A 14,086-nucleotide genomic window follows, 5' to 3' on the forward strand; every position below is an offset into this window, starting at 1 on the left:
TTTCAATTTGCAGTAGCCTTTGGTCCGGCTTTCTCATGTCCGCAGACATACACAGACAATCCAGGTGCATTCTCTGAACACTTACTTTGCTCCCCCTTTCAGCTCTGGATTTCCTTCCTTATTTTCAGAGTTTACCTGAGAACTTCTCCAGGCTGTAATCCAGAATCCCCCATTCTGCTGGTGATAGGTACCTCCACACTCAGCACTAGGTGAGACAACTTGTTCTCTGCTGCTTTTGGACTCTGAAAGTCCTCCTGGCATTTTTTTCCTTGTCCCATTCTGGTTTTATCTGTCATTTAAACAGAACTCAGGAATTCTAGGCTGCCTAGGAATGCAAAAAAAAAAAAGCCAAAAAACCACCAAACCAAACAAACACCAAAAACCCTACAAAAGGCACCATTTAAAAGCAAATTGTATCAATGTCTTCAATATTAAGATATGGAAGATGGTGGCTATATATTGAGATGTGGTGGTTATTGAGCATTGAAAAGGACCGCGAGGTTGCTGAACGTCCCACAGTAACACTCGAGTTTAAAGAGTCTCACTACTGGTTTTACAGCATGTTGCTGTAAAGGAAATAAGTTAATAAAAGCCACAAAGATGTACAATTTCCCATAGCCTTTGACTAATGCTTTAAGAGAAAGAACATTTAAAAAAATACTCTTAACTGAAGGTGAGGGGATTTCCTTAGGAAGAATGCTTTTAAGGGGCCTTGCTCTGAACCAGTGACCTCAGGAGGCAGCTGTTTCCTAACAGCATGAGGAATGTCTGTGCTGATGAATGGGAGGACATAGACAGCTCCATCCCTCAACCCCCAAAATGCTTTTGGGTTTACCTCTCTTCAAAGGTATTTAAGTGCTAGAGACTCTGAATCTTATACCAATGCCCTAAATTGCCCAATTTGCTTAGCTGCCATCCTCTTAGGGTAACAGGACCAAAGGAGCTGGGCTGTCCTGCAGGATAGCATATACTGCGAACCGGGGCAGTGTGGTTCAGAAGCACTCAGGTGGGTCCCTGTGGAGACGCTCTGGGTCTGGAAGCTGACTGGCTTGGCTGGTGTAGGTCAGGCTTCTCCAGTGAAGGTTGCTGGTGAGTAAAGCCGGGCTTCCCCATTACCACATGCAGGTGAGAGTGCCTCAGGGTCCAGCAGTGCAGACTTGTCTGATGTTATACTGAGCAGAAACTGTTAAGCCCCATCACAGTGCAACACCCACATGGGTCTGGGGTGTCAAAGCCAGGTTTGGGTGGAGTGATTTGTCTGTGTCTCTGGGGTCCAGAGGCCTGGCTGTGGAACTGAGACTTTTGTGTGAACTGGCAGCGTGGTGGCCCAAGCTGGCTGTTCATGGGAGTCAGGTTGGGAATCTGCGTCTGTGGTCTGGCGCGGACTCAAGCCTGGATAAAATGTGGCTACTGGGACCTGACCGGTTGACTGTGCTCTTGACAGTTCCATATGGTGTTTAGGTGCATAGCATGGAGTCTGGTTGGCTTGGAAAGTTTGGACCTGATTGGTTTTGTCACTTCTGAAAAGGGAGAAGATTCCATGCATCCTGTAGAAATTTTGAAAATAGCACTCCATTTGTGTAGTGAGATCTCTACATAGAAAATTAAGGTCACCTTGGCGCTTTGATTAGGCTGTGAACTGCTAATAGTCAAATGTTTTCTTTTCATTTCTATGACCATTACTATTTTTCTCCTGTGGTAGAATGTCTCGTCTGAATAATCCCCTCATATGTATTCTATTGCTTTTCAACATCCATCTTCAGTTTGCAAATGCTGAATATGCTTTTTTAGGAAATTAGGTTGAACTAAACTTGAATGCTTGCAAACATTTGAAATACCTACAGGTAGTAATAGGATATTTATCAGACTCACTGGCTCTCTGCTGTGGTTTAAGGCCTCCTTAATAGTAGGATGCATAGAGAGGTACTGCAAAAGTTTAGAGTAAGGTTATAATTAATAGGTAGAGATATATCCCTACTTTATAAAATAATCTTCAGTACTTAATTGCTTTTCTAGGTTGTAATTGCTGGGAAAGTACATAAGGGAAGTAAAACTGTATGTTTGCTACAGCATCCTAGTGCTCCAAGCACTTGTCCTTTTTTTTTTTTCCTCTTTTTTTCTTTTTAAGAGAAAAAAGAAAAAGAAGGACCTTATCTCCACTACAGCAAATGGCTTTTCCCTACATCATTTATAAAAATTAATCATTTTAACAACATTTTTCTTTACTGTTCAAAGAATTTTTACATTTTTCTTGATTGTTCCCCAATGCCTATACACTGCCTCTGTCTATGTTTTATGAGTAAAATCTGAATAACACAAGGGTACAATTTCCATAAAATTAAGGTCATATGAGGTAGAAATAGCAGCCTAAGATCAGGAGTTCCTTCATTTTTATAGTCCTTTCTTTTGGTAACAGGAAACAGCTCTAAGGCAGTTTTCTTGTAGGACAATATACAGGAATGTTTGCCTGTATAGATTTTTTTTGTGTGTGTCTGCGTGCTTATGTGATGGAGAGCTGCATTAGAAATATCTGGATCTGGCTTCTAACAACGAGAGCGCTCTCTCTCTAATGTGGTTATTAGCTTTACCACACACTTGTATGTCTTGCACAACTATATAGCAAAATTGTAAGCAGATATTATTCTTGATTTCACAAAAAGGGAAAATTAGATTCATATGCTTTGGGGGGGATGAGGACGACGACTTCTGCTTCAGTGTTATGATGAATATTAGTGGTTGTGAAAAGGTCATCAGATCCTCCAGGGAAGCTGAGAAAGCGTACAATTCTCATCTGAAAAGTAGCAGATGTGTCACCCCTCACCACCTTCCTCTCCTCCAAAGTGCCTTTCTTCCTGTCCACCAACAACCAGGATACCTCCTACGAGATGCCTTCACTTCCCCTGTTTGCCTTTGGTCAGCTGCAAACCCAGGCAAACGTGTCTTCCTCTATTCATCCATCTGTGCTGATGGCAGACACTAGCTCTCACTGGGTACATCAGGCCTTACTTCCTTTTTCCTTTCATTTTTAATTCAGACTCTTGTAGCTCCTGTGCTCAGTGGACAATTTACAACCTATAATAGTGGTGGTAGCTGACAAAGGCAGGCTAAGCTTACTGTTCAAGGGAGTGGCTTTTCTGTACAGTACTGTTTTATATTATTGTGTATTACCTTATTCAGTATCATTCTAGTGTTTCCTTACTACGATCATCAACTTCCAATGGTGCTTTAGTTAATGTGACCAAAACCTCTGCTGTGCTTGAATTCCACGGAGCTCTATATAGAGGGACAAGCAAACGTAGTGAAGAGAGTGGCTAGTTTTTGTAAAGTTTTTTGACATATTTTGAAACACACATTTTTGTACAGTCTCTCTTAGAAAGACAAGTTAGTGTCAAGAGTGTGTGCCTTACACTTAGGGTGGGCAGTAATGGGGTTTGTGATAATCCTTCATCCCTTCCATGATCTTGACCTTAGCTTTGAACATCTTGCAGTCTATCCTTGGCCCTTTCTGTGGAGGTATCCACTGTTCCAGGTGAACATAGTAATTCACTGCACTCCCTTGCTGCTGAGAAGAAAATCAGAGACCAGGAACTTAGTTTTGTGGTAGATCATCTTGCTAAGAAAATTCTCTGTACTATTTTGTAGTAGTATAAGGTACGTAAGCCCTCCAGGCTCTGTGCCTGATCTTATTGTTGTAGCTCAGCCAAGAAATAGCAAAGGCAGAAAAGTGTCTGCAACTTGCAGTTTTTGGGAGTCTGGGTGAATCTGAGTGAGAATGCTTTGCCACATCCAAAAAATACCCTGTCTCCATGAGCTAAAGGTCATGTTTCTGTCAAACCACTAGATGTTGCTTTAAAATTTCACTGACGTATAGAGTAGGAAACATAGTACGGCTTCAGGCTTGACTTTTCTCTCTTGTTAATTGGCAAGCAGGTTAAACTATGTATGGATAGGAAAGAAATCTTTCTGAAGCTTATGCAGAAAGAAAAATCCCTTTAATGAAGGATTCATACATTGCCTAAAATTAAATTTAATTCTGGTTTGGACCAGAATTTAAACACTGCAATATTTCAGTAAAAAAAGTAGTGGTAGAAACTAATAGGTGGGCAACCAGCTGGAGAACAAGGTGGCCTTATTGGCCAGAAAAAAGGTTTGTAGTCAAACTTCCTTGGCACTAGGCTGCGTGCTTAGAGTTTGGAATTGACAAATGTGATGGAAGTGATGTTCTGCTCGAACCTGCTGCTGGCCTGCTGTAAAGCCTGTTTTCATACTTGCTATCATATCAACCTCATGAACATCTTCAAGAAAATCCAGTGAAATAGCATAAGAATATATTTGAGTAATAATAAAGAATTGATTGAATCACCATCGAAGACCTCATAAAGGAGCTGTGGTATTTCCAATTTTTCTGTAAGGAAGGGAGAATTTGTTGTGGGTGGTCTTTCATTCGTGGTTAAGCAGTAAAGCCACACAGGGAGCAGGAACAAAATGGGTGGGAAGTGCCTTGACTTTTAGTACATCTCAGGCAAAAACTGAGTCCAAACTGAAATCAAAGCAGTTCACTAAAATTTAGGGTAGAACTGGGTAGCAGTATCTTCCTCCCTGGGAAAGTAACTTCTGTGAGCACAAAAATGTATTTAAATTCTGTGTGAAATGTGAATAAGAGGTACCCTCACCTTTAACTGTTTAGTTTACCTCAGAAACATGACATCTGGGACTGACTGTCTCATATTGCTGTTTCTTGATCTGGGGCATGTGAACCTGTTTAAGAAATATATAAATAAAAAAGAGGATAGCGACCAACCTATTTCTGAGTGAAGCAGAATAAAGTATTTTAGCTTGACAGAAATGTAAGTGCGTGGGAGCAGTTCTCATTCATGCACCAAAAAGAGAGGAGGACAGCTGTAGACAGCCAGCAAATAATGCTCATGTCGAGAACAGCGGGCTGCCTTGTTTCAGAAGAATGAATTCCTAATGCTTTAAGTGTGGTATCAAAGTATGAACTTAAAACTAAATGTCAGAAAATTCCTGGACAGCAAATCTGTCTTAGGCTGCTTCTCCAGAATACTGGAGTCCCAGACTGTTTTTAGCACTTTCGAAATTGCTTTTTTCCCAGTCTCCTTTCTTCTTTGTGGTGGTTTTTTCTCTCCTGAATAATACTTACATGGCAATTAAGCTCTTTACAAGTCACCTAGGATCCGGTACTTTAAGCTGCTGTCTTTGCGTTATATTAAATTTTCTCTAACTCATTTCCTTATTTTTCCCCTATGGAAAGCCCCTAAACAAACAGTTCTTCAGTGGTCAATAAAGTAATTTGAATGGCAGCCATCCAATCTGGACTTTCTTTAGATAAGTGGCTTGGGTATGCATAAGGAACAATGAAATTTTTATTATTCAGTTATGTATGGTGTAGCCAAAGGGGTTTTCCTCTTCTGAATGGGGGGAGTGGGGAGGTCAGGTAAAAAGATGCATATGTGATTTCTGCTGTACCCCCACAACTTTCCACTGGAGGTTAAGAGAAAGGGTTCCCCCTTCAATTTTTCCATTGACTACTATTCTCTGCCTCCACAAAACATTTTGTTGTGCCTGCTTTGCTATGATGAAAATGTGATTATTTTCTTATCACTAACACTTACAGGAGTTAAAAATGAAACAATGCGATTGTTTGAGTCAAGGTGGCTGTTAAGCTGGTGTTAATAGGAAAGGAAGAAGCCATGTTTTCTTCTCCTCTTCTCTGGAAGCAGCAAGGATGCTGTTCCCTGTTGGTATCTGCAGAAGGCAGCTGTTGCTGCAGTGGACAGAACAGCGCATCCCTCCCCCTGCGTGCCTCAGACAAGGCTGTTGAGAGGTGCCAGAAGTAGCCCAGCACAAGAGTAAGTAAATTGGCTTCTTTGGCCACTTCTCTTAACTCATGGGATGGCATGCAGCCTTTTGGGTAAGAAGGCACCTGACCTTAAATGCGTAACAGTCCTGGCTTTGCCTGGTCCTGGATGAGGAGAAATCTGATTATTCCTGGCCTCCCTGGCAGAAACCACAGTGGTGCAGTTGAACAGGTGATGGATATTAAACCCAGGAACAGCGCACATGGAAAGTTTTAATTTAGCCCCATCATTGTTGCTGAGCTGACAGATGATGACAAAATGACAACCACCACCCCCCAAACTATTTCTAGTCCCACAGAAATTAAGCATGTTGGTCAGTCGAAAGTCAAAAGCTGTGTTTGAGTGCAGTGAAAGCCAAAAACATAGAAGGCTAAATTCACTGACTCTGTGTGAATGCATTGCTGAGGAAGAAGTAATGCTATTGCCTTGTTACTCAGTCATCTAGTGGAAAAAGCATTTCCCCTCAGAGGGGTATCTCTTGGCTTCGATTTCTTACTGCTTGGAAGGATTTGAGTATATGCCACTCGCCTCCTGAGACAAGCGCTCTAGCAGTTTGCTACTGAGCTTTTGCTGGTGGGTTGCTTTCAAACCTCCCCTGTGGAGGCTGTTCTGCTTTTTATAAATGCTTATGTAAAACTAAACTACAGGTCAGAGTAAGAAAAAGTGACTGATGTGGAGCCGAGTGAATAGGATGCTGTTCTGAGAAGTGGAAGATCTCGGTGCCGTTGATTTTTTGGGTGTGGGTTTGTTTTTTTTTTAAATTATTATTATTTATTTTAACCAGGCAGACAGTAAATCTGAACTCTGGTAAATGTCTGAACCATCAAACTAAAGTCATTAGCATTTTCTCCAACAAAGTAACAGTAAATACTTCATATGTAATGGAAGACTATTATTGCAAAAGACTGGAGAAATCACCCTGCAACTCCAGCAGTTAAAACCTGTATCCAGGTGGTACAAACACAGTTAAACTCCCTTCAGGGAAAGGCAGGGGAAAGAGTTGAACCTTAGTCTCCTACATCCTGACCCTGGCCTGTTGTTTCCTCTGCTATAATTGCAAATGCCTCAAAATAGTTTTGTTTCAGCAAAACTGCAGTGAGTTGAACATGAATTTGCAAATGATTACTGTCTGTGTGCATGTGAGAAGCAGAGTGTAAATGGTTTGACAGAAGAAGATCCACCCTGCTCTACTGAGCAGCTGTGATATTTCTGCTAGGAGGATGAAAATGCTCTCAGGGCAGTTAGATCACTAGTATTTCCAATGCAGAAGACAACAGGAGTCTCCTAAAAATGTCAGAATGGTTTCTACTCCTTGATGCAAAACTGCACAGGTTTTGTTGTCATCAAACCGAAACTGATACAAGAATCAGGCTTTAAGATGAACCTTTTTCTGAACATACCTATCATGAATCTTCCACTTCAGGCTAACAGTGTGACAATGTTAATTTTTATCATCTGTGAAACTTGATTAATCAACCCCTGTGTGCAGTCGACTATAGCCCGAAATGAATAGTATACTCTTGAAAATGCTGTATCACTTCTTGTCCGGGTGAAGGGAAGACGTTTCTGCAGTCTCCACCTCTATACGCCCTCTTCCTCAGAGAGAAAATCAGATACGATAATGTAGCGTTTCTGGTTGGGGGCAGAGCTGAAAGTCACTTCTGATGAGGAAACTGTAGCCGGTTGAAGTGAGTGCTGATTCTCTAGGGAAACCTTTAGAATAAATTCTAATTAAAATACATTCCTAGAAATGGGTCCCTGACCTATCTGCCCCTTACAGTAAATTATTCTACTTCTAGATTAATATTTGTGTTCTATACCTTTTGAGTTGATGCAACTTTTCCACCGTGCTAGACCGCCGCTTTTCCCACAGAGCAGCTTTGGCTGGTGCGTGGGCGTACCATTGTGTCACTGTTCCATGGTAATCTGAAGAACGAGAGGGAATCCTCTGTGGTCTCTTACAAGCAGTGCTTTCAAGTAGATCTGTGTGGGCTGTGTTTGTTTGAGAGATATGAATATGCTCTCAACGTTAGAATGACTTTAAGAAAGGGGTTTCCCTAAGCCTGGGGTGTAGGTTAAACCTTGAGAGAGATATATATATTTGCCTCCAAATCACTTAGTTCTCATTTGATTCAGAGGGCTTTTATTGAGACTAGTACATCCTAACCTAGCAGCACAGAGACGAACACCTTCCCTAAATATGGTGAGTAACTTCTGCATTAATTTGAAGCTCGTATCAGTGGGTCTCTGCCTAGCCTCAGAATGAAGTCATGTGCCTCTCTTCCCTTGTCATCTACCAAAGAGACCTCAAATCCAAAACCTGATATTTTAATTTTTTTTCCTAAATGACTTTTTCATTTCTTTGTAATTTTTATATAGAATAGCTATAGCAGAGTTCTTTTACTTTCTTTTCTTGCACAAAGCTAGACAACGAAAGGTACAGGAATAGTGAAGGATTATTGCCATATAGAGCATTAAGGCTATGTCAAACAGTTATTTTGGGGTAAATCTAGTGATACAAAGATTCAGTGCACCTATACTGGACCTGACCCACGTTCCTTCCTTGGATAACAATTCTGCTGAGACCTTTGCAAGTTTTACCTGTTCTGTAGAGTTTAGGATGTTCCCTGTGCCTACTGACTCTGACTGAAGCAGGCACAGGCTTCCTTTAGCTGGGTCTGTCATTAGAAGATGGGCCCTTTATCCACATCTGCTAGAAATTGCTTTCTATAATCCACATAGCATTTGAGGGTGGGCTAGGACTCTGGGCCAGTTGGTATTTTGCTTGCCCTGTTGCTGTATGTTGGCATTAATGCTGTGTCTCAGAAAAAGTTTTGATGCATTCCAACCCTAAATTAAGGAATACTTAGAGCCACAGTATTATAAATTTCAAGTGGTATGTTTCAGATTAATAAGTATAAATGACAGGAGCTATGAGGACTAGCGAGATGAGGTTTGTGTAGAGGGAAAAGAAAACAAACGTGTGTGTGCTTTTTCCCCTCCTTGTTATAATTAATTCTTTGTTAAAAACGTAAAGCTGCAGTACTTCTATCCATCATAGTGAGAAGCAAGCCTTCTGTTTTCAGAACCAGCGTTGTTTGCTGCCAGAGGGCATGCTTGCCCATTGTGCTAGGGCAGCTGTAGGAGCTTCAGACGGCTCTACCTCCCCCCTCTCAAAATGAAGCAAAAGTTGTCAATAAACCTGTAAGAATTACCAAATGCTCACAGCAAACCATTTCGAAGCCTGGAGAAAGAGAGCTTCTTAAAGGGTCATCTTCCCTTGACTTGCTTCTGGATCCTTAGTACACCATGTTATGCTGCCAGCAGAGTCCAAATTTCTAGCAGCAGCAGTACCGCGTTTCCAGAAGTGTGGGCACACTAGAACGTATGGAAAGCAACCTGCATTTCTGAGTTGCTTAGGTCTGGTGCTCCTGCCAGCCAAGCAATGCCAAGGTTTTTTTGAAACTGGCTTGTTAGATTGTTCCTACCTTTCTATGGGCTCCTCTTTCTCTTTTTGTCCTGGGATTTTAAAGCTTGGCTGGAGAGCATGAAATTTAAACAAAACAGAGCTACATTCCTCATCTAAATCAGTTCCTTCTTACCTTCTCACTGTTAAACTTCTGTTCTTGTGGTTGCACAACTTTTTGTAGGTAGGTCTGCCTATATCTTGAATGCTTTTCTCACAGCCTCGCTTCCTTCCCAGCCACGTGGGTCCTGTACTTGGAGCAATCTCCTTTCTGTTACTGTGCTACCTCTTTATACTGCAGAAACTCGATTCCAAAGTCATTGGAGTTCATAGATCCTAAATCTTTTCTCTCCTGTCTTGGGCTGCACAAGAAAGTTCCATCATTTCTCTTTCCTATCACAACATCACAGTTTCACTGTAGTGAGATCTCCATTAAAAATCGTTCAGAAAAACCATCTTGGACACTATCAGTTAATATTGTAGTTATTAATCTTGCTTTTATCCTGCAGCATTTTTCCTTTTCACTTCTGTATTTTATATCTTGGAAAGTTTCCTGTCCATACTTTGGCAGTGAATAATAATAAAGAACCATTTTTTACTGCATAATTTAAAGCTGACATTTAACCAATACCTAAGTACTTCCTTCTCATCCTGCCCATCTCCAAATAATTTGTCATGCTAATTAAAATCGAATACAGATCATGAGAAAATACCATTGGAAAGGCTCATGCAGAACTATTCCATGAAATATGCCTAGTTTGCAAGTGTTTTTCTGAAGATCTGTATACTTGGCAGATTTCTGTATATTTGACAGATCTGTGATTACTTGATAAATGAATTTTAAACAAATCAAAGATATTTATTGCTGAGGGTTTTATTTTATCAATATATTTTGTACTTTTTTGGAACTAATTTGTATTCTATTAACAACAATTTGCTTTCACAGAAATTGTGTACAATAGCTATGTTCCAAGTATCATTGACTTTGCCCCCAGACCTGCGTACACTAATTGGCTTCAGTTGAACCTAAAAGTTTCCAGTGAAGAAAAGATCTCTTCTAAATGTATTAAAAATGAGGAGTCTACATGCAGTATCTGAAGATCAGGGACAGGCTGCATTTAAATATCAGAGGGGCTCAAATAACTTGAAAGTTAAAATTTGTTTCAAAACACAGAAAAATGTTGGGATTTTCTTTAGGTGACATCTTTGGTTGACATCATACATCTTCTAGCAACTTCTTAACATGTTGTAAACCTCCCCAAAACAGAAAAGCTTAAATCCTACCAGCTCCCGAACTCATAATCTTATAATAATTAGAGGTTAGTATTTTCATTTTTTTTAATGGCCTCTGATGATGGGAGAGAGAGGGTGACTACAGGAATCCGGAGAAGTACTGAGGGTGTTTTGAAGTATGCTGTAAGTGGCTTTAATGGCTTGCTGATATTTATGACCCTCTGGTCACTTCTTATGTGACTCTTTTGCATGTTGGAAGTGTAGTCATCATATTTTTGGCACTGAATGTATCTTCCGTGGCCTTTCAGATTAGTTCGTCTGCTTTAAACTCATCTGTGCAGATGCCTGTGTGGAGTGACTGACATGGTAAGCTCAAATGCAGAAGCCTGTGTCACCCGAGCCCTGGGCATGACTGTGGTTGCTTTTTGGTAGCATTTGTGCCACTGCTTTCTACTTGAAGAAGGGCTTTAGACACATTGGGGAATAATTTTCTCACTTTTAGATGTAGTTCTTGAGATCTTCAATCCAAAGATATTTAGAAATTGTTAAATGGACTGATTTCCAAAGAGAGAAATATGCCTGAAAATTAATTTTCTCACTGTTTTAATTTAAGAAAAAAGTGATGTATTGATTTTTAACAAGGTAATGTAGTTTAAAACAGTGGTTTGTACCCACCACTTAAGCTAGTTTGTGTGTGTCAACGGAAGCGCCTCCTCACAGCCAGTGGTGGAGGACCAGCACTCGTAGAACTGAAGAAGCTATACAGCAGGCACTGTCTATCTGTACGAAGTCACCCTGCTACATCCAGTATGAAAAGCAAATGCAGAGATGACAGGGCACATTTTCCTTTCTTGGACCAGAGCCAAAGAACCCGCAGTGCAGAGCCTCTCTGGAGTCCCATCTGCTCTATGCTGAAAGCCAGGTGTTCAGTTCTGGATAGAAATAGTGTGTTCAGCCTTTAATTGGCTCATTCCTCAGTCTGGTCCACTTCAAGGGGTTTCTGTTGGTTTGGGTTTTAATTTAGTTCACTTGCTGCATAGTTTGAGATGATCTCAAGAAACGTAAATAGACTGCTTATCAAGTTGTGGATATCACAGCTGGGGGGGGGCATCTGTGAATTAAGTTCTTTGGGGTGATTGCTGTTCTGAATCTACTGTTACCCTAACCAAGGAGAATTGTACTTAATGGTGAGATCAGTTTTAAGTATTCAGCACTAAATCTTCCAGCATCACACAGGCCAGGTACCACTTTCATTTTATCTGAACCAAATTGGGCAAGACAGAAGAGGAACTGAACTACTCTTTTTATTTTTGTCAAAAATCAAGCTTCAGATTTTAAATTTTGGTTAGAAACTGTCTAATATTGAAGTTTCAGCACTTTATCAGGAAATAACGGGGGGAGGAGAGAACTGGCAGATCTTGCTGTGTTTGTGGCTTTTTCTCGTGCTGCATGTACATGACTGAAGCTGCATTTTCAGCGAAGAGCATTGGATGCAAAAGCAGAAAGGCACGTAATGCAATGGCTGGTTCAAGGCTGGCTGCACTGCACACCAGTGCTATTAGGAGTACCAAACCTGGGAATATCTAGGTAGGAGGAGATCACAGAAATGCTCTATCTTTGACTTCTTCAGAGCAAAAAAAATCTTGAAGGCTTTAGTCCTGTTTCAGATCAGTTTCAGTGAGTGTTGCTTAGGATCTCTTTCATCAAATGCTTTTTTATTTCTTTGGTTGTTCTTCCATTTTGATCACATTTACAGTAATAATCCATTTCTCCCTCCCACTCCTCCTACACAACAGCCACACACAGATAATATATAACCTGCTGGCTTGTTTATCAACAGTGTTTATGATTATATATGTTCCACTTTGTTTCGGAGCTATTTTGCAATATGGGTAATACTTAAATGAGGTAAGTTTACTCGGCCTGGCTGTGACAGGCCCTGGATCTTTTGCAATACAAAAATGGGTATCACTGAAAGGGTAACTTGTTAATGGGTTTATTCCTTATGTATAATTTGCTGGTATGTACTTCCATTTATTTGGCATACTATCTGTTTTATGCTCCCTCCTCTGTGACAATATCTCCATTTATGGTGGTGGTCTTTAAAATTGAATCATTGAGCTGATCTAGGCAGGAAAACCAAAGCAAAACAAAAATCTCCTTTCCCTTCTCTGCCTCTCTTAGGCTGGCTCGTTTCTGACGTTCATTTTACGTTGCATTCCCACAAAATATTGCTTTGGTACAGCTGAAGAACAAGTGAATTACAGAGTGGGTTTGGGGAAAATGAGCAAAGGTTTGGGAAAATAGAATGTTCTTAAGCTAGAACTAGAGAAAGAAACTTGGAGAAAGAAAAAGAGAATAGGGCAAGAGCAGTGCAGGATTTAACATTTATAATACAGATGTTTGTGAAATGCATTTTGGATAACATTTTGAAACTCCAGCATGATGAGTGCCTGGCTGGCTGTGATTGTTTTTACAATTAAGATTTTTATTAGAATTAGTGAGTCTTGTTGTCATTCTTGAATGATGTATTTTTTTCTCCCAAATGTGTTTTTCGTATGTGGAAAACGTATTTGTTTTTAATGGAAATTAATACTCCAACCAAAAAGTGCTTTTTTTTTTTTGGCCTGTTTGGGTATATCTAGGAAGTACTTAGGGCTTGGAGCACTGATAAATTTGGTGGGTGAGCACCAAGGAAATTTTGCACGCTTTTTACCAAACATTTTCAATTATTGCAAAACCCCATAAATCTGTGAGCAAAACTGATCCTGTTTTACTTCAGGGTGTTCCTGTTCTTAAAAAGCCTTGACAGAAAGCAGAAAATTTATGTAATTCTGAGCAATCCTTTATGTGGCCATTATAACCCCCTATTTTCTACAGAGCCTTAATTCTTTGAAGTAGCTGAATTTTATCCATCTTGGCTTCAATTTGTCTGATCTAATAAAAACCTACAGCATTAAATTGCATATTATAGTTGTAAAAACTTATGGTTGTTTTAATAACAAACACTTGCACATGGTACAATAACCTAGTTGCATCTCTTTCATTCAGAATCATAAATATCTAGGTTTAGCACAACTTGTGCTGCCAACACAGGTCAGACTCATTGCAGTAAACTTTTTGTTTTGAAGAATAAAAAATGATTAAAAAAAAAATATTTAAAAAAGCCTTTCGGAACTGACATGCTTTACCAAAAGACCCGTCAGAAATGAAAGGCAAAGCCGTTACTCTGCATCAACAGTCCCTTGCGCATCAATAGTTTGAGAAACAGTGGAGGTAAATCAAAGTAGGTAGCAATGCTGCTTAGCTGGCACTAGCCTGACCGTGCTCAGCTGGGTGCATCATGCCAGCTATCACTGCAGATAACTTTTTACTACTTTTTCCCCGTATCTTGCACTGGATAGAAGAGGGTGGATGTACTCCTATGCTACGATAACAAAATGGCTTCTGATATCTGGGCTGGCTTGTGTAGACATGCATTAAGTCAAGGTGTGCAGCACTGAGGGAC

At 40.3% G+C, this 14,086-nt stretch overlaps 1 protein-coding gene across 16 annotated transcripts in view; it reads left to right on the top strand.

Annotated features, from left to right (window-relative positions):
* Positions 1-14,086, top strand: part of TNIP3 (TNFAIP3 interacting protein 3) — a 106,036-nt gene that overhangs the window by 22,646 nt on the left and 69,304 nt on the right. For 2 of the 16 annotated variants that reach the window (XM_072861629.1, XM_072861631.1), the window contains exon 1: positions 5,678-5,870. The exons of 13 other annotated variants lie outside the window; for them this stretch is intronic. The gene's annotated coding sequence lies outside the window, so the exon portion shown is untranslated. Of the gene's footprint in view, positions 1-128; positions 210-5,677; positions 5,871-14,086 lie in introns of those variants that run through there. One more of the 16 variants, XM_072861628.1, reaches the window with a different exon arrangement.

This window comes from Ciconia boyciana, chromosome 5 (genome assembly GCF_034638445.1).
Source record: "Ciconia boyciana chromosome 5, ASM3463844v1, whole genome shotgun sequence".
Classification (NCBI taxonomy): domain Eukaryota; kingdom Metazoa; phylum Chordata; class Aves; order Ciconiiformes; family Ciconiidae; genus Ciconia; species Ciconia boyciana.